Genomic DNA, 19,787 nt, shown 5'->3' on the forward strand with positions numbered 1-19,787 from the left:
GAATTGAAAGAGATTCTGCATTTTCATGTTCACTGCAGAATTATTCACCATAGCAATCTTTGTGTCCATCAACAGTTGAATGAATAATGAAATGTGGCATATACAATGGAATATTATTTGGCACAAAAAGAAGCAAGTCCTGTCATAAGCTACAATATGGTTAACCTTCAGAACATTATGCTAAAAAAAAACCCCAGTTATTGAAGGACTAATAGTGAGTGATTCTACTTATATAAGGTATCTAAAGTTAGTCAAACTCATAGAAACAGAAAGTAGAAGAGTGGTTGCCAGGGGCTGAAAGGATAGGAAAATGTGGGAACTGCTATTCAACTGGTATATATTTTCAGTCATATGAATGGAAAAGTTCTATAGATCTCTGGTATAACATTTTCTTCAGAGTTAATATTGGACTCTATACCTAAAAATCTGTTAAGGGAGAGATATTATGTTATGTGTTTTTTACTACAGCAGAACAAGTGGACTTTTCCTCCAGATTTTAGCTCAAATTTTACTTTCCCTGTGTACTCTCCTAACAATCTAGAAAAAGGATGATGGTAGTCTTCTCATGTAAGCACTGCAATGGCCATACCTCAACTATGCAATTTGTCGCCTGGCATTTACATCAAAGTTTACACATCAGGCTTTCCTACAGAACTGAGAAATTCTTCATACCAGAGTCTGTACCCTAATCATTTCTTCATCTATCATGGGTAGTATAACGTTTTGGCACATAGGAGGGATTCAATGCACATTTTCAACTGAATATATGATTTTACAAATTTATGGATAAATAAGTGAATGGATGAGAGAATGAGGGAATAAAAAATCTTATATACAGTTTTAAATAGCATGCAGCTGAATGAAATGCCGTCAAATATGCAAGGAATAAAACATCACATTAAAAATTTTAAAATTCTTGAAGTTGCTGTAGGCCTCATATTTGAAGAATTTGTGTAGGTATGAAAGATAAAGATAAAAGTAATTATTCAAGAGTTTATTCAATAGGTCTTATGAAGAATAGAGCTAACCATTTACCTTTTATTGTGGTTAGATTATATGTAAAATGAAAATAATGTACATATATACAGGATTTATAATAAAGACTAAGTAATTTTTCTCCCTTTTAAAAAGAGAATAAGATAAAATGAATAAAAGTGGCGCAGGAATACTTGTTTTGTTTTGGTGGCTTAAAACAAGAGAAATTTATTATTTTACACTCCTGAAGTCCAGAAATTCAATGCCATTATTACTGGTCTGAAATCTAGGCATCCCCAAGACCACACTCCCTCTGAAGACACTAAGGAAGAATCTTTTTTTTTTAAATCTTATTTTAGTTATTTTTTTATACAGTAGGTTTTTATTAGTTATCCATTTTATACATATTAGTGTATATATGTCAATCCCAATCTCCCAATTCATCACACCACCACACCCTGCCACTTTCCCCCTTTTGTGTCCATACATTTGTTATGTACGTTTGTGTCTCAGTTTCTGCCCTGCTAACCGGTTCATCTGTACCATTTTTGTAGGTTCCACATATATGCGTTAATATACGATATTTGTTTTTCTCTTTCTGACTTACTTCACTCTGTATGACAGTCTCTAGATCAATCCATGTCTCTACAAATGACTCAATTTCTTTCCTTTTTATGGCTGAGTAATATTCCATTGTATATATGTAACATATCTCTATCCATTTGTCTGTCGATGGGCATTTAGGTTGCTTCCATGTCCTGCCTGTTGTAAATAGTGCTGCAGTGAACACTGGGGTGCATGAGTCATTTTGAATTATGGTTTTCTCTGAGTATATGCTCAGTAGTGGGATTGCTGGGTCATATGGTAATTCTATTTTTAGTTTTTTAAGGAACTCCCATATTGTTCTCCATAGTGACTGTATCAATTTACATTCCCACCAACAGTGCAAGAGGGTTCCTTTTTCTCCACACCCTCTCCAGCATTTGTTGTTTGTAGATTTTCTGATGATGCCCGTTTTAACTTGTGTGAGGTGATATCTCATTGCAGTTTTGATTTGCATTTCTCTAATAATCAGAGATGTTGATCAGCTTTTCATGTGCTTCTTGGCCATCTGTATGTCTTCTTGGGAGAAACATCTATTTAGGTCTCCTGATCATTTTAGGATTGGGTTGTTTGTTTTTTTATTTTTGAGCTGCATGAGCTGTTTATATATTTTGGAGGTTAATCCTTTGTCCATTAATTCGTTTCCAAATATTTCTCCCATTCTGAGGGTTGTCTTTTCATCTTGTTGGTAGTTTCCTTTGCTTTGCAAAGGCTTTTAAGTTTCTTTAGGTCCCATTTGTTTATTTTTGTTTTTATTTCCATTACTCTAGGAGGTGGATCAAAAAAGATCTTGCCGTGATTTATGTCAAAGTGTGTTCTTCCTATGTTTTCCTCTAAGGGCTTTGTAGTGTAGGTCTTACATTTAGGTCTCTAATCCATTTTGAGTTTATTTTTGTGTATGGTGTTAGGGGGTGTTCTAATCTCATTCTTTTACATGTAGCTGTCCAGTTTTCCCAGCACCACTTATTGAAGAGACTGTCTTTTCTCCATTGTATATCCTTGCTCCTTTGTCATAGATTAGATGACCATAAGTGCAATGGGTTTATCTCTGGGCTTTCTATCCTGTTCCATTGATCTATATTTCTGTTTTTATGCCAGTATCATATTGTCTTGATTACTGTAGTTTTGTAGTATAGTCTGAAGCCAGGGACTCTGATTCCTCCAGCTCCGTTTTTTCCCTCAAGACTGGTTTGGCTATTCGAGGTCTTTTGTGTCTCCATACAAATTTTAAGATTTTTTGTTCTAGTTATGTAAAAAATGCTATTGGTAATTTGAAAGGGATTGCATTGAATCTGTAGATTACTTTGGGTAGTATAGTCATTTTCACAATATTGATTCTTCCAATCCAAGAACACGGTATATCTCTCCACCTGTTTCTATCATCTTTAATTTCTTTCAGCAGTGTCACAGTTTTCTGCATACAGGTCTTTTGTCTCCCTAGGTAAGTTTATTCCTAGGTATTTTATTCCTTTTGTTGCAATGGTAAATGGGAGTGTTTCCTTAATTTCTCTTTCAGATTTTTCATCATTAGTGTATAGGAATGCAAGAGATTTCTGTATATTAATTTTGTATCCTGCAACTTTACCAAACTCATTGATTAGGTCTAGTAGTTTTCTGGTGACATCTTTAGGATTCTTTATGTATCGTATCATGTCATCTGCAAACAGTGACAGTTTTACTTCTTCTTTTCCAATTTTTATTCCTTTTATTTCTTTTTTTTCTCTGATTGTTGTGGCTAGGACTTCCAAAACTTTGTTGAATAATAGTGGTGAGAGTGGATATCCTTGTCTTGTTCCTGATCTTAGAGGAAATGCTTTCAGTTTTTCACCATTGAGAATTATGTTTGCTGTGGGTTTGTCATATATGGCCTTTATTATGTTGAGGTAGGTTCCCTCTATGCCCACTTTCTGAAGAGTTTTTATCAGAAATGGGTGTTGAATTTTGTCAAAAGCTTTTTCTGCATCTATTTAGATGATCATATGGTTTTCCTTCTTCAATTTGTTAATATGGTGTATCACATTGATTGATTTGTGTATATTGAAGAATGCTTTCATCCCTGGGATAAATCCCACTTTATCATGGTGTATGATCCTTTTAATGTGTTGTTGGATTCTGTTTGCTAGTATTTTGTTGAGAAGTTTTGCATTTATATTAATCAGTGATATTGGTCTGTAATTTTCTTTTTTTGGAATATCTTTGTCTGGTTTTGGTATCAGGGTGATGGTGGCCTCATAGAATGAGTTTGGGAGTGTTCCTTCCTCCGTAAATTTTTGGAGGAGTTCGAGAAGGATGGGTGTTAGCTCTTCTCTAAATGTTTGATAGAATTCACCTGTGAAGCCATCTGGTCCTGGACCTTTGTTTGTTGGAAGATTTTTAATAACAGTTTCAATTTCATTACTTGTGATTGGCCTGTTCTTATTTTCTGTTTCTTCCTGGTTCAGTCTTGGAAGGTTATACCTATCTAAGAATTTGTCCATTTCCTCCAGGTTGTCAATTTTATTGGCATAGATTTGCTTGTAGTAGTCTCTTAGGATGCTTTGTATTTCTGCTGTGTCTGTTGTAACTTCCTTTTCATTTCTAATTTTATTAATTTGAGTCCTCTCCCTCTTTATCTTGATGAGTCTGGCTAATTGTTTATCAATTTTGTCCATCTGCTCAAACAACTGGCTTTTAATTTTATTGATCTTTGCTATTGTCTTCTTTGTTTCTATTTCATTTATTTCTGCTCTGATCTTTATGATTTCTTTCCTTCTACTAACTTTGGGTTTTGTTTGTTCTTCTTTCTCTAGTTCCTTTAGGTGTAAGTTTAGGTTATTTATTTGAGATGTTTGTTATTTGTTGAGGTAGGATTGTATTGCTATAAACTTCCCCCTTAGAACTGCTTTTGCTGCACCCCATAGGTTTTGGATTGTCATGTTTTCATTGTCATTTGTCTCTAGGTAATTTTTGATTTCCTCTTTGATTTCCTGAGTGATCTCTTTGGTTATTTAGCGAAGTATTGTTTAGCCTCCATTTGTTTGCATTTTTTACTTTTTTTCCCTGTAATTGATTTCTAATCTCAAAGTGTTATGGTCAGAAAAGATGCTTGATATGACTTCAATTTTCTTAAATTTACCGAGACTTGATTTGTGACCCAAGATGTGATCTATCCTGGAGAATGTTCCGTGCACACTTGAGAAGAAAGTGTAATCTGCTCTTTTTGGAGGGAATGTCCTATAAATATCAATGTAATCTATCTGGTCTATTGTGTCATTTAAAGCTTGTGTTTCCTTATTAATTTTTTGTTTGGGTGATCTGTCCATTGGTGTAAGTGAGGTGTTAAAGTCCCCTACTATTATTGTGTTACTGTTGATTTCCTCTTTTATAGCTGTTAGCAGTTGCCTTATGTATTGAGGTGCTCCTATGTTGGGTGTATATATGTTTATAATTATTATATCTTCTTCTTGGATTGATCCCTTGATCAATATGAAGTGTCCTTCATTGTCTCTTGTAGCATTCTTTATTTATTTATTTATTTATTTTGTATTTTTTAATTTTTTTTTTATTGATTGATTGATTGGTTGTTATGTTGGGCCTCCGTTTCTGTGCTAGGGTTTTCTCTAGTTGTGGCAAGTGGGGGCCACTCTTCATCGCGGTGCACGGGCCTCTCACTATCGTGGCCTCTCTTGTTGCGGAGCTCAGGCTCCAGATGCGCAGGCTCAGTAGTTGTGGCTCACGGGCCTAGTTGCTCCGTGGCATGTGGGATCTTCCCAGACCAGGGCTCGAACCCGTGTCCCCTGCATTAGCAGGCAGATTCTCAACCACTGCGCCACCAGGGAAGCCCAGCATTCTTTATTTTAAAGTCTATTTTATCTGATATGAGTATTGCTACTCCAGTTTTCTTTTGATTTCCACTTGCATGGAATATCGTTTTCCATCCCCTCACTTTCAGTCTGTATGTGTCCCTAGGTCTGAAGTGGGTCTCTTGTAGACAGCATATATAGGGGTCTTGCTTTTGTATCCATTCAGTGAACCTGTGTCTTTTGGTTGGAGCATTTAATCCATTCAAGTTTAAGGTAATCATCTATATGTATGTTCCTATTACCATTTTCTTAATTGTTTTGGGTTTGTTTCTGTAGGTCCTTTTCTTCTCTTGTGTTTCCTACTTAGAGAAGTTCCTTTAGCATTTGTTGTAAAGCTGATTTGGTGGTGCTGAATTCTCTTTGGTTTTGCTTGTCTGTAAAGCTTTTGATTTCTCCATCGAATATGAATGAGATCCTTGTTAGGTAGAGTATTCTTGGTTGTAGATTCTTCCCTTTTATCACTTTAAATATGTTATGCCACTCCCTTCTGGCTTGTAGAGTTTCTGCTGAGAAATCAGCTGTTAACCTTATGGGAGTTCCCTTGTATGTTATTTGTCATTTTTCCCTTGCTGCTTTCAATAATTTTTCTTTGTCTTTAATTTTTGCCAATTTGACCACTATGTGTCTCGGCATGTTTCTCCTTGGGTTTATCCTGTATGGGACTCTCTGTGCTTTCTGGACTTTGGTAGCTATTTCCTTTCCCATGTTAGGGAAGTTTTTGACTATAATCTTTTCAAGTATTTTCTTGGGTCCTTTCTCTCTCTCTTCTCCTTCTGGGACCCCTATAATACAAATGTTGTTGTTTTTAATATTTTCTCAGAGGTCTCTTAGGCTGTCTTCATTTCTTTTCATTCTTTTTTCTTTATTATGTTCCACAGCAGTGAATTCCATCATGCTGTCTTCCAGGTCAATTATCTGTTCTTCTGCTTCAGTTATTCTTCTGTTGATTCCTTCTAGTGTAGTTTTCATTTCAGTTATTGTATTGTTCATCTCTGTTTGTTCTGTAATTCTAGGTATTTGTTAAACATTTCTTTTATCTTCTCGATCTTTGTCTCCATTCTTTTTCCGAGGTCCTGGATCATCTTCACTATCATTATTCTGAATTCCTTTTCTTGAAGGTTGCTTATATCCACTTCATTTAGTTGTTTGTCTGGGTTTTTATCCTGTTCCTTCATCTGGTACATAGCCCTCTGCCTTTTCATCTTGTCTATTTTTCTGTGAATGTAAGGATACGTTTACATTAGACCTATAAAGAAACAAAGAAATAAAAAATATTGTACTTTTACTTTATGGGTATTCCAATGGCCTAAATAATCTATGTGTTCAATTTTTGTGTTTAAAAAGCATAGTGATAGCAATTTTCTGGACACATTTTAAGATCCATTTCCACTCTAAATGAAGTGAACTCAAGAACAGTTTTAAGAAAAATCTATGTTTTTCAGGCATTTAATTGTGGAATTTTGACAGTTCCCTGAAATGTCTCTTCTTTTACAATTTGACTGTGAAGGGGGTTAAATGTTTTTTTGATAATCAAAATCTATGTATTTATTCATTCAAAAATGTTTATGATACTGCCAGGCACTATTATAGTTATTAAGGATTTAATTGTAAACAACAAAAAAAGCACAATTCTTACCTTTATGAAACCTACAGTCTAGTAGGAATAGCAAAACTAAGGAAACGTTTATAATATACATCTATATAAATAAAATATATCAATTCTGAGAGGTAATTATAGAGTGCTATAAAGATTTATGATAGAACTAACTTCATTTAGTCAGAAGGCAAGTTTCCCTGAGAAATTTGAGATTTTGTGGATGAGTAGAAGTTAATTTGCTGAAGTACATGTGAATATTAGGTTTACCTTAGGGTAAATAATAATTGTTGAAAATGTCTTTATGAAGTGTTCCATACACTTGTCCCTCCATACCCATGTGTTCTGCATCTGCAGATTCAGCCAACTGCAGATCAAAAATATTCTGAAAAATAATTCTAGGACATTCCAAAAAGCAAAAGTAAAAGATACCCCATGCTGGCAACTACTTACATAGCATTTACATACATTGCATTAGGTATTATAAGTAATCTAGAGGTGATTTAATCATACGGGAAGATTGTGTAGATTATATGCAAATACTAAGCCATTTTATATAAGGGATTGAGCATTTCTAAATAACAAAACCCTGGGACCATGGAACCAATCCATCACAGATACTGAGAAAGGAAATTTTTAGATACTTTCAAGGAAAGGATTTCTAGATAGAAGATAATGTCAAAGCTCAATAATAAAATAATAATTAGGCACAAGTTTATCAGGTTATTTGAACCAATTATTGCAGATGAGGCAATAGAATGGGACGATGGAAAAGGAAAGGATATATTTTGTTTGGGGCTTTGATATGAGTACTGTATCATTCTTAATTATTATAATATAAATAGGTAGAAAAATGTATAATCATTACTAATATTATAAAATAGAATATAGATTGTTATAAAACTACTGGAAAGAAAAAATAAATCTATCAAAAGCTGAAGAAAACTCAATAAACAGACTCAGTAAAGAAGAATTGTCTGAAATAAGAAGAAATATATCACCACTACAAAGTAATCACTACATTTGTTAAGGGGGTTAATTACCCTTTTAAAAAGTAACAAATCTTGGTATATTATTTAGATTCAATTATATGCTATTTTCAAGAAAAACATTATTGCCTGATGTCGTAGGCAACCTACAAAATGGCCACAAATAATCTTTGCCTCTAAGTATTATTTACTTTGATAATCCCCTCCCCTCGAGTGTTGGCTGGATTTAGTGACTTACTTTTAACAAATACAATATGACAGAAGCAATGATGTATCACCTTTTCCTTTCAGGTTTTATTTTGCTTTGAAAATAGATACATTAGTATTCTGTGCATAAATCTGTGACAATTGCCATTCAAGTTATATTTGACAGTTTTCTATCAAATCCACATTCCTGTTTTGTGGGCTAACAGATTTATATATGTGTCCAGGCCTCCTTAAGTGTATGACTGGTCTAAGATAATCTTTACCACTCTTAGCTCATTTTATCAGCCTCACTTGAATGGGTCATGTAACCCTGTTTTCCCATAGGTATGTAAATTAAAGGACATTCAGGATAGTTTTGAGAAGGCCTTTCTTTCCTGGAGAAAAGAAAACTTAAAAGAGAAATAACTGGTCTTATCCTTTCCTCATGCTCTTTGATTTTAATAGTGGATGTTTGGGGCCATGGCAGCCACGTTATAAGCACCAAAGAAAGATCATGGCAGTCCTGATATCACAGAGCAGCCTTGCCAAATCCAGCAACAGCTCTTTTCCAGACTTCTAGTTATGTGAGAAAATCAAGCCAAAAAAAAATTTTTTTTTATGTCCCTGGGAGTAAGATTCTGTAACTAGTTGCCCAAACATTTCTGATTTGTTACTCCTGAGAAATATACACACTTAGATAATATTGATACATCAGGATCCTGTGTCTATGTTTTTAAAAGCCACCAAGATAATGGCACTGATAACTCACCTGAAGAGGAACTCCAGCATTTTACCTGTATCATCCATTTAGGTATCTGAATAACTTGTTCTAAATATAAAGTGTGTTCCGGCCTCAAGGGATATAATGGTTGTTTTGGCTAGAATGGTTATTTCTGGCTCATTCATCTTCAGAGGTTTAATCCTTTAAATTCTTTGTATAGTCTAAATGTAGAAACTAGAATTTTAACTTGAGTTAGAGTTCTGAAAATAACCACAATCTATCTATTTTTAAATGTAACATTATTCAACAAGATCTGTCTATCATCTGTCTATCATCTATCTCTATAGCTAATCATACTTCATTCCAATATATATTTAGATTAATATTATCATTATGTGGCATTTTATCTATATATTTATAGAAAGCTAGAGTAGGTCTGATAACTAATGAAGGAACACATATGTCTGGTTCAAAAATTCTACTGCTTGCTTTTCTCTTTAGAGGTGTTAAATGGGCTGATTAAATTGAGGGGTTTCATACTCATTAATCTTAAGTGTGTGGCTTATAGCCATTAAATATTTATATTTATTTATAAACTGTTCCCAAATTAGAATAAAGTGAACATAGTAGTTTTGAAGAATTATTTGTCTGGGTATCAGCTTTAGAAGTTGATTGGTGAACAGGTTGTTTTATTTTCTAAGTAAAATTTAATTAAATTCTATGTCACCACTGCCTGGTTTTACTAGAAATGTGTAAGGTAATGACAACATGGGTTAGTGTGAAGAAACCTAATCTAGAGCGAGAAAAGTCTGAGTTTACTTTTCATTTTGGCATTATTATATGTGTGATCTTGAACAAAACTTTTCTGAACATCCATTTTCTCATATCATTGCACTTCCTCATATGGCTGGTTGGGTGGGGCCAGAGGTCTAGTGCTGGCCAATAAGTGGTAATTAAGTATTATCTATCCCCTTGGACTTGATGATTTAATTGCTGGAAACAGATCATCAGAAGTTGTCTTTCCATTTGTGATAGTGACAAGCAAACTATACATAGTAGCTATTTCAGAGAGTAGTTTTGTTCCAGAGAGAGGACAACACAGAAAACAACCCAAGCAAACCTCCATAGATATATACACCAAACAGAAAATAAGCCTTTATTTCTTAAGCCTCTGATATTTTGGCAATTTTATTGCACCACAACTTAGTATATATTTAGTGACAGTTATTGACAGGAATACAACAAATACATCAACAACTAAGAAGCAAAACTACAACAGTTCTGTACATCTGAGGCTGCCTGATAAGTGATAGTTACAGTTGTCACAATGACTATTGGTAATAGTCATTGTCATTGACATTTGATATTTTTAAATTTATTCTTGGAGCTGGTTTATGGAATAAGATGGCTAATTTTAATGACAAGTACAGTACTTTCCATCTTTAGGTTGAAAGGTAAAGAGGATGACAAAGATGTGATTGAAAAAAAGGGTGGAAGAACTCTTTTTAGACTGTGAAGATTTAGAGGAGTGGCATTCTCTAAAACTAGATTTGATGTCTTGAATTCAGGATAACCAAAAAAAGTGACTGTATTTTAAATAAGTTAGCCTCCATGGATCTAAGCTCCCATTCACAGGAAACCAGTTAATGTTTCTTGAAACAGTAGTAATAATAAATAATAAAAATAATCCTTAAATCAGGATAATAAGAGCAATGATATTTTCATAACTTATACTTCAATGGTTCTATGGCATAAATTGAAGAAAGTTGCCTCTGCCATATTCACTATGGTAAACATATATGGTAAATCACCACAGTACTCAGAGTTAAAATTACATATAATAACAAAATATATAATGCATATATGAATTTTATCTCCCTCTCTCTTTCCCTCTTTTTCTCCCTCCAACACACAGGAAAATACACAAACAGAAACAAAAATTTTAAATTATTCTAAATTGAGAAAATATTTCCTCCACAACAGCAAGTCAATAAAGAACAGTATATATCTGAAAATTGTTTTGCTTTCTCAATATTATTTTTAAAAATCAAAAAATTATTGAAAAACAAAGTAATATGTTATATTGCATCCCTTAATCCATGTCAAAAAAGTATAATTAACGCTACAAATGTATAATAGATGATTATTTATGTCTTGCAAATATAGAGAATATGATATGGTTCCTTACCCTCCTCAGTGAAAGAAAACACTTGCTGTATTGAATTTCCAAATGGAATAAAACAATGATTTGGATTTTTGCAATGCTTATGTTTCTCTAATTTTGTTCTACGTCTAAATTCTGTCATTTCTTCAAGGGAAAAATGTTTCCTATGAATTTTCACTTTGGTCATATGGAAAAATCTAGCACTGGTGTTGTAAGAATTTTTGTTCTGGGACAAAAATGGTAAAAACTGGAACTCTTGTTTAATATGTTTACCTCATCATTGAGAAGATTATTGTCCCCACTGCTTTACCCATTTCCTCATAAATTTATGTATTATAATGGAACAAAATATCTAGTTTTTATCTTAATTTCTCTAATTTGTATTAATTATTCATGTTTTTGAAATGTTTAAATAGTAATTTGCGAAGATAATTAGATATTTATTTTCCCATCAAATATTTCAATTATCTGATTTTTTTCTTCGGCTCTGCACAGACATCAAAATATATAAAATTTCCTAATAAACTGAACATTTAAACTACAACCATGCTAGGAAATATTTTAAAAATATGATTCTATAGTCTTTGTAAGGAAGGAAAGGACCACATATTCAATTTCTCCTTTTATATACCCTTAAGTTAAGACTAAAGAAAAAAATAATTTGATAGATATTTATTTATAAAGACAGAACAGTTTTGAAATATTAATCCATGAGCTTAATCCTCTTAACATCTTCTGTTAATAATAAGAAACATCATATTATTAGTAGTGATACTGTAAAATATAGGCATATTTAACTGCTTGAAAAATAAATAAAAAGTTAGTAAAGAACCAGGGCCTTGATAAAATGGCTTATGGCTGGGCTAGAGTAGGAAATTATAAGATAAGCCGGGAGCATCTTTTAGTGCCAGAAATTAATCAGTGCTCAAAAGCACATGTGCACACACACACACACACACCCCATATACAAACACACATACACACACAAGATTATAGGAATAAATCAAAGAGACACAGAAGCCAACTGAAAGATCTACTACTGGCTATATCTGGGACAATTTGTGCAACAAAATAATACAGTATTATTTGATTATTGCCACATTTTAAAATAAATATACATGATTCTTTACTGATATAAACAAAAACAAGGAAAATCAGATATAGTGTTACAGCAAAGAGGCGCATAGGAGCCATAGACTACCTTAATAAAAAGTAACACTGAAGTATAGGTGCATTTCTTTAGTTTTGTGATTACATTTTGCTATCGTTATTTAAACAATTCTGGATTCTGGGCTGCAGCCTCTGAGGGTAGGATCATGTAGATCGAATAATCAATCCAAACAAAGAGGAAGTCAGGAAATGAAGTATTCTGAGGATGATGCTGAAAGAAGAATGATACATCATTACTCTTTATGCTGGGAACATTATAAGGCATAGTTTTGATATCCTGTTATCCTTCATTTACATTATCATACTAGATAATAAAAATGTATCACGTAGTTTTGTCCCAAAGAGAAGACTCTTTCATTTTATTCACCTTCTTTGAGTTAGTTTAGTAGCCTATTTAGTTCCATTAAAATGGCAGGTAGATTTATGGTCAAGTTGTCTGGTAAATGATTTTTTTTCTTAATATGTGTTATACAGGGTATCTTTTCTCACATCATGATTTATTTGTGGAAAGAACCAAAGTAATTCCCCTCTGTTTGTTACATCGACTTGTCCCTTCGCTCTGCACAGTCAATAAATTATTAGCCCAGGAGTAATGTACTATTTTCTTCTCTTTGTATTTGGATATGTATTTGTGTGAGTGTTTTGTGTGTGTGTGTGTGTGTGTGTGTGTGTGTGTGTGTGTGTGTATGCTCAACATTATTATTAGCTAGCTGTATGTTAGACAACATGCTATGTACCCTAATGAAAAGATCTCAGATTTCATGATGTTGTCCCTCTAGGAAATGTCAGGATTTATTAGTAGAAACACCTCACTGCATGCATAATTATTGCACCTACTTGTTCCTACAGAACTGCCTCCCTTGGCATTTTAAGGAATTTCTAATCAGAAATGTTTATAGGCATTGAATAGCATTGATTAAAACTCCCACCTTCCCTGTAAAATATTTCTTTTTTTTTCCAGCTTTTTTGAGGCATAGTTGACAAATAAATTTGTAAGATATTTAAAGTGTACATTATGGTGATTCAATATATGTATACGTGGTAAAAAGATTCTCACCATCTACCTAATTAACACATCCATCATCTCACATATTTATCTTTTTATTTTATGAGAACATTTCAATTCTACTCTCTTAGTAAATTTCAGTTACATAATACAGTGTTACAACATAATCATCATGTTGTACATTAGATCCTTAGAAATCCTCAGTAAATTTTTTGTCTATTCTTCCATTGCCTAATAAAAGTTTTCATCTAATGCGTTCGGTGAGGACAGAATTCAGATATCTGTATATTTTCTTCCAAAATTGTTTCAGAGCCAAACCTGAGATATCACACCAATGTATTTACAGAGAGAGAGAGAGAGAGAGAAGAGAGTCTACTTTCTCTACTCTTTCCCAAGGGCCTAAATACTATCAGCAATTGAATAATTATTTCATTTTAATTTGGTGAATTTTTAAAGTGTTTCAAGACTTTTCTCTATCAGATAATATTTCTAGATGAATATCTGATTTGTTGAATTGGGCTCAAAAAGTAAAAGTTGAGTGGATCAGTATTAAGTAATTTTAATACTATCTCGTTTTCATCTCTGCTCTTGCATCATAAAGCCAGTTGTCATAAAATCTTCCAATAAACACACAGAGGAAGGTGAAACTTGTCAAAACTGGTTTCAAGTTATATTTGATTAACTTGCTTCCCCACTACCAAATTGCTTCCAAACAGATTGGAGGTTTGAGAATAATTTCTGCCTTCTCCCACCATCAACTATTGCTAGTATTTGCCTCCAGGAACTGGAGATGTTAGTAAACCAAATAGCTAGGTTTTACTAGATAGGTTAGTAAACCTTTTTTTTTTATAAAGGAAAGACATTGCTTTAGTTATCCTCTGAGCATACCAATGGATGTAGTAGGAATTAACTCCATTTTGGCCTCACCTGCATCTTTTTGTTGAACTGCTTTACTTTATCATGAAGCTTCCTAGAGCTCCTATTTTCAGCCATACAATTGAATGTTTGCATCTTTTATTTGACACAATACAATCACCTATTAATAGTATTAGCATCTTGGGCTCTGATTATACCACAAATATTTCCCTCAGTTGTTTTCATTATCTCATATTCTTATAGTGTACTTTGGTGTACTCCAATATGGTGGTCCCCAACCTTTTTGGCACCAGGGACCGGTTTCATGGAAGACAATTCTTCCAAGGAAAAGTGGAGGTGGGAATGGTTCAGGCGGTCATGTGAGTGATGGGGAGCGATGGGGAGCAGCAGATGAAGCTTTGCTTGCTCCCCCGCTGCTCACCTCCTGCTGTGCGGCCCGGTTCCTAACAGGCCATGGACCTCTACCTGTCTGCAGCCTGGGGGTTGGGGACCCCTGTTCTAATATGTAATAAATTTATAGTAAGGAATATATACTGATGAACTTTTATGCATATCATGTCATTCTCCATTCTCCATTTTCAGACTAGAATCCACTGTAGTCAACTCAAATAACAAAAATAGAAGAAATAAATGGATAGTGGTATGTTATGCTCCAAAATGGATGAATCTCGGAGACGTAAAGCTGAACAAAAACAGACACAGAAGAATTCATATGTATGCATGCCTGCATATAATGTATGAAAATAGGTAAAATGAATGTGCTATAATAAAAACTAGTTAATTTGTGCCCTGGAAGAAGACACAAGTACTATTATTTTCTATTTCTTGGTCTGAGTGGTGGTTACTTAGTGTCTTTATTTGTAAAAATTTTTTGAACTATAAATTTGTGTTTATTCAATTTTGTATGTTGCTGTGCTTTAATGAAAATAGCTTAAGTCAAGTATAAAATGTAGGAAAATAGGGGACTGCAATAGATGGACTGATCTCCAGATCAGTGCCAGTGGGTAGGTTATGTCTTCACAGTTTTATATTTGATTGTGAGATCAGCAGTGAGGTTGGAATAGAGATTCTCCCAACCTCTCTTCACAATGTGTTTCATTGTGACAAACGTAGATATGTTGTTTTTTTTCCCCTGAAGTCTAATCATGCTTGTCCTTATAATACGTATATTTAATGAAGTTTTCATAAGCTTTGCCCAAGAACCTAGATGATTCATCAGTTAAGATTGTAACTTTTTCTAATTTTAGTGGGAAATTCAAAATAAAATTATAATTTGGCTAGATTATTTTAATAGAATCTTAACTGAGTCTCTTCCTATCCCTCCTCACTATCGACTCCAATCTTTCCATCTCTTCTTAACGCAAGTGATTCTGAGAAAATGTAATTTCAATCTGATTCCTTTTCTTAAAGCCCTGTAATAACACCTTAGTTCAATCATATTTTAAAAGCTCTGTTATCTTTCTGACCTCATAGCCTACTTCTCTCTCCCTCAGGTACTCTTCTCCAGCCACACCCGCCTTCTCACTATTTCCACACTTACAGTTCCTTCTGCCTCAGTACTTGTCCTCAGATATACTCTTGTTCAGCTTTCTCACAATTTTCACATATTTGTTCAAATTTGAACCCCTGGCATTATTCCAAATTTCATGCCATCTTTTCTTTCTTTTTTAAAATTAATTTTTATTGGAGTATAGTTGATTTACAATGTAGTGTTAGTTTCTGCTGTACAGCAAAGTTATGCAGTTATATATATACATATATCAACTCTTTTTTAGATTCTATTCCCATATAGGTTATTACAAACTATTGAGTAGAATTCTCTATGCTGTACAGTAGGTCCTTGTTAGTTATCTATTTTATATATAGTAGTGTGTATGTGTCAATTCCAATCTCCCAGTTTATCCCTCCCTGCTTCCCCCTTGGAAACCATGAGTTTGTTTTCTACATATGTGACTCTACTTCTGTTTTTTAAATAGGTTCATTGCCACCTTCTCTTGATTTATTTTTCTTCTAAACATTTATAACTGTATGGAATATTCTATTTATTTAACTTCTATTTCACCCACTATAGGCAGAGATACCTGCCCCCACACCCTGTTTTGTTCCCTACTATTTCCAGAACTTAACAGCATGCCTGCCGTGGTCAGACCTCAATAAACATTTGTTGAAATAATGAATAAAATACATTATTTTCAATTGAAACCCTTGGTTTCTTTTCAGATGTGTGGGCAAATGTAATGTTAGTGAAGAGATAATTCTTGTCTATATTGACATGAAATGAAAATCTAGGTTTTCATGCTCTTCTGTATAGAAATTATAAATTGATAAGTATGAATAATTTACAATAAATTCACTATATCTTGAATAAAGTTCTCTGAATAAAATTAAAAACATTTATAGTGAAAGCTACCAAAGAAGCTCTTATTTAGGTACTAATATAAAAATGATTTTTTCATATGTGTACAAAAATGAGATAGGAGGAAGAGTTTCAGGGAAAATACATTTAAGATATTTTTAAATAGTTCAGAACATCAAACGGTGATACTTATTTATAATCTTGATTGTGGTTAAAGAACTACTTTATGTTCCAAAGACATAATCATATGACTAAATCTTAGTGTTTCTTTCAATGAAGAATATTTTTTCTCTCCCTCTCCCATTACCGACCCTAAGCACCCCCCCCCAACAGTAAAGATGTGTTCTCATTAAGATAGGATCAGCAACAGTATTACTGGTGAAGCAAGAAAATGAAGTAATATTGTTTTTCTTTAAAGAAGTCAAGTTGTGAAAATAAATGTTGGCTCACATATTCAAAGCTTTAATGAATCTGAAATGAGAAAATGGGTAAAATGAGGAAGAATAAATGTAAAATCAGAATAAAAAGAAAGCATGAGTGGGAATGGAGATGGATCATATATGGACTTAATTAATTGACTTCTATTTCTTAAATATGGAAAGAGATGAGGTTATCATTTTTAGTCTCCTACCTGGAATCGAATGCACAGTGGTATTTCCTATGTGTTCTCTCTCACTAACTCCTCTGGTATTTTGTTGAGGTATAGACATATTTCAAAAACATTTACTCCTCCTTACCAGTTTCATTTCAATAACTTTGTTGCCTTTGGAAGACTTTTACTATCCAAGGATCCAGTGGATAGTAAATAGCTACCTTAACATACTGTGATAGTGTTTATATTTCCTTGAAATGTTACTATTTTGCTATTTCTATATAACTATTTCTGTTAATCTTGAGAATAATTGTCAGTAAAATAAAATGTGACATATTTCCTCATGTTGATTATACTTTAAATATACAAAGAACTTTAAAAATGGGAAATTAATATTGTCAAGGTATGTTTCATCTCTAATTAGACAGGATGTCTCAGCTATGGCTGGTGCCCCCGTCCTTCACCTTTTTAATAGGGTCTCTTCAGCACAGGCAAAGCCCAGAAGGCAAAATCAACAAAGCCGATTTCCATAGATATTAGCTAACAAGTATACAAACCGATAGAACCCAACTCCTGAAATTCAGCGGAATATATTGCATCAGCTCCCAGGAAGAGTTGCCCTACATGCCATGATGTTCTCTTATAAAACAGACAAATGCGTCACCCACATGTTCTTGAACTTTCAAAGTCAATTCATTCCCCTCAGTCTTGGTCTGTGAAATTTTATATATTTTGTACATATTCCCAAATTATATCCCTTGACTTCCCTCAGTTGGGTAGTTTCAAGAATGTCTAAATAGCTCAGACCTTTATCTAATTATCTTGTCTGGGTCTTCACTCAAATTTCTGCCTGAGAAAAGGTCTTACTGATTATTAAATTTAAATAGAGAATTTTTGATTCCTACTTACGTTTTTAAAAACTCCATGTTTATTACTCAATATATCCAACTACTTCATATCAGTGATTGTTTTCATGGTCAATATGACTCATAAATGTATAGCCAGGAATTTGTATAGATAGCCTTTACTCAAAGTCCTATCTCTTTCCATATTGCCCCTGTTTTTTGGTTTGCTTCTGTAGGATATATCCCTGACCCTGTGTTCTTTTTAACAGTCTGTCATTTGCCTTCAAATGTGAATTAATATAATATGCTTTAACTAGTTACCAGGCATTATATAACTACTGATAACATTTGAATTTTCTACAAGCTTCTAAATGTAAAATAAAATATAGTGATAAAATAATAGTGGCTTGAGATCAAACCTTAATTAGAGTTTTATAAAGAAGATATTTAAGTTTACAGTCACCTAAAAGTCATCTTTCCTATATTAATTAACTGAAGTATTACAGAAAAGCATTCTTAGCAACAGAAACAATCTCCCACATACCACTAATGAAGGATAATAAACAACTTCGTATATACAGAGAATTTCTATGAAAAAAGTCATTTCAAAAAAACCATATTAATATGATGTAAAACCCTTTTATTATTTAATAAGTATTTTTAAATTTTTATTATTTAATCTCTCTCAAGTGTTGCAACAAAAGTTAATGTACTTTTATTGTTTTGCCATGACAATTATTTTTGTTCACTGCAATTGTAAAATACTATAGTAGCTTATCAACACCTACCTTCTTCTTTTAGGAAAATGTACTTGTGTGATTCTTTAGCATAATTATTGTGCTTCATAAAAACTGTGTTATTATGTTGGCTTAGTATAATATGCTTTTTACATAAAAATAACTTACAGTTATTCTCTCTTCTGGTGGTAATTATAACCCGAGTCCATTGCAGTAATAAACTTGGGCTGAGTATTTGATGGACCAATTTATTTTATTCTAACTGCTCTTTTTCTATTATGACTATTTATTATGCCTTCATAAATGTGATGCACAGCAACAGTAAAATGCAGACACTGACACATATACTCTTTTCTAGAGGTGTCCTTTTTCTTAGGCAGAGGCCTGAAGTTGTTATTTATTTGAAGCATTGGAAAGTATTCAAAAGTCATATTCTCCCAGGGGTTTTTACCATGAAAAAGAGCTGTGTGAACACTTATTATTGCAAAGCACCAACATTCCCCATGAGACATGTCATGGTGCCCTATGGCAGCTTCACTCCTAACTTCACTGAAATGAAGAATAAACAAGCAATAGGATTGAACACAAAGAAAGCATTTGTGTAGGTGGAAATATGCCTCGTGGTGTTTACAACTGAGATTGCACAAACCTGGTAACTAGTCTGATAAATTTCCTTTGAAATACTGACCATAGGGAAGATGAAATCTATATATTATATTTTTATAATATGTATTATATAGGTCCTCTTCTTTTCATTCCAAATGTATTATTTTGTTTTTTGCTTTTTTGGTATATTGTATGACTCTAGAAAATATGAAAAATTTTCTGCAGAGATAAACCCTTTCCTGAAACTGAGCTTGCACAAAATATATTGATATTATGTGACCTATTATAAAAGGAATGCTATAACTTTTCTGCAAAGACCTCCAGTTGTAATTTAACATAAAAAAACCACAAAAATGCAATTAAACTATATTGTATTGCTATCCCCAATTTATAAACCCATTGCGCAGCAACTTAGTGAAAGAAATTCTAAATCTAATGATATTGCTATCCAAGACATTTTACCTATTTTGATCCAGCTTAATTTGATTTAAACCCATTTTCATTTGTCCTCTCCTCTGAAACTGC

General features: G+C 33.2%; 1 long non-coding RNA gene across 1 annotated transcript in view; it reads left to right on the forward strand.

Moving 5' to 3' along the window:
- LOC309611959 overlaps positions 1 to 14,947 on the forward strand; it is a 50,487-nt gene extending 35,540 nt beyond the window's left edge. Inside the window, exon 3 of the long non-coding RNA XR_014234858.1 lies at positions 14,709 to 14,947. This is a non-coding gene — a long non-coding RNA (uncharacterized lncRNA). The remainder of the gene's footprint in view (positions 1 to 14,708) is intronic.
- The last annotated feature ends 4,840 nt before the right edge of the window (positions 14,948 to 19,787 follow it).

Source organism: Balaenoptera borealis (genome assembly GCF_965194805.1).
Source record: "Balaenoptera borealis genome assembly, chromosome: 15".
NCBI lineage: Eukaryota > Metazoa > Chordata > Mammalia > Artiodactyla > Balaenopteridae > Balaenoptera > Balaenoptera borealis.